Genomic DNA, 2,280 nt, shown 5'->3' with positions numbered 1-2,280 from the left:
GCTTAAGGCACTTGACTGCTAACCAGAAGGCTGGTGGTTCTTATTGCAATCTTGTGGCATTACCAGTGTTTTGGTATATGGCTAAATTGGGATATAGAAGAGTTCGGTGACGGGCTAGTGTGCTGAGAATTTTCGTTCATTACTCTAGGCTTGGCACTTGACTACTAACCAGAAGGCTGGCGGTTCAAACCCACAAGCCACTCCTTGGAAGAAAGGTGGGGGAATTTACTTGCATAGTGATATTGCCTCGGAAACCCAAGGGGGGGTCACTATGTGTCCGGTCCAACTCCACGGCACATAACAACCCTAGTCTTGTATCTAAAATATCACTTCATCTCTGAGAGTGCCAGCTGCGACACTCAGCTGTTTTCTGCAACTCACCTGCAGCTATTGCTCAGAAATTTGAGGACCCAGAATTGCCCTAAGAGAAAAAGGAAAGGAGTATTGTTTGCTTCCCAGCCCATGGTAGATTAATGGTGGTGCCTAGTTACTTTACAGGTTGAAAATTCTTGGGATTTTGTCTCTGTGCAACAGGAGTATCAAGACAATAGCCTTGTGGTATCTGACTTCTGTAAATTGAAAGTTGTCTTTCACTGACCAGAGCTTGACATTCCATTTGGCCAAGGCTAGTGTATAGTATAGGTGCAAACATGGGGCAAGTAACAGCACTGTTTCCCTTGAAGAATAATCAGTATTGACTCTTCACCATAAAGATGCTTAGCAAACGTGTTTGTTCACGACGCTGGGTTGAGCAGTGTCTGGAATGAAGTCTTGAAGCTAGGACAGTGGGTGTGGAATGAGAGAGGGCTTTGTCACCAACACTACAGGAGTTGAGTCTATAGGCTGTAAGTGCTACTCAAACGCCAGGTGGAAGCTTAGATACAGTTATCTCTGGGGTTCAAGTCTGAGCTGTAAGAATCTAGTATTCATTGGATTAAATATGTTCTCGTTTAGCCATGTTAAGTTTTGTGGGTGCCATCTTTGTGAGTGAAATACAGGTCAGAGAAAAGTTTTTGAGTGAAATGTTAGGGATGGGGACTTTGTTTTTGACAACTCTATTAAGAGAGAATTCACAATGCAGACTTTCTGGAGCCATTGAAGCTGAATGTTGCCCTGAGGTAATGTTTAAACCTTAAACCAGAAACACCCCCTGAAGTCTTCTTTAAACCGAACAGTAAGTTAGCTTATTTAGTAACAAATGTTTGCCTTGAGCATCGTGCTTAAGGCACTTGACTGCTAACCAGAAGGCTGGGGGTTCAAACCCACCAGCCACTCCTCGGAAGGAAGGTTGGGCAATCTACTTCCGTAGTGATACGGCCTCGGAAACCCAGGGAGGGGTCGCTGTGAGTCGGGTCCAACTCGATGGTACGTAACAACAGCAACATCTATATGGAATCAAATTGATAACAGCAATATGTAAGGTCATATAGGAAGCTTAAGGAACAGTGAGTTTATGTTAATGGGGGAAAGATGGTTCAGAAAAGGAAAGTGAGAACGTAAGTTGCATAACTTATGGCATGCAGTTGGACATGTCAAAATTGTTGAATTGGTGTATATTTTGCTGTGTATGCTTTCAACAACAATAAAAATGATATAATTCATATACAATTCACCGATTTAAATTGTACAATTCAGTGGCTTTTAGTATAATTACAATTGTGCAGCTATTTCCAGAGTCAACTGTAGAGCATTTTTATTGCCCCCATGCTTGTTAGGCGCCATCCCCTATTCTAGCCCCAGACAAACACTGATCTACTTTTCATCTGTGTTGTGAGTATTGTCGAGTTGATTTCCGGCTCACGGCGGCCCAGCGCGGCAGCAGAACTTCCTTGTAGGATTTTCTAGGCTATTAATCTTTACAGGATCAGATCATCAGGTCTTTTCTCCGTGAAGTTGGTTGGTGGGTTTGAATCGCCAACCTTTCAGTTTGCAGCCGAGTGCTTAACCGTTGCACCATCAGAGCTCCCTGCCTATTCTGGACATTTTCTATAAGTGGAATACTATAATACATGGCCATCAGTGACTTAGCATGAATCAGTACCTCATTCTTTTTTATGCCAAGTAATATTCCATTGCATGAATGTACTACATTTTGTTTATCCATTCATCAGCTGAGGGACATTTGGGTTGTTTCCAGCTATTGTGAATAATGCTATTGTCAACATTTGTGTCCAAGTTTCTGTGTGGACATGTTTTCATTTCTTGTGCATGTGTAACTAGAAGTGGAATTGCTGGGCCAGTGTATGTTAACTCTGCTTAAAGGCACAGTTTTTTTTTTTA

This window comes from Orycteropus afer, unplaced genomic scaffold (genome assembly GCF_000298275.1).
Source record: "Orycteropus afer afer isolate SDZICR_OR568_19922 unplaced genomic scaffold, OryAfe1.0 scaffold00420, whole genome shotgun sequence".
NCBI lineage: Eukaryota > Metazoa > Chordata > Mammalia > Tubulidentata > Orycteropodidae > Orycteropus > Orycteropus afer.
The sequence above is the reverse complement of the archived record's forward strand: the minus strand, read 5'-3'. Positions refer to the sequence as shown.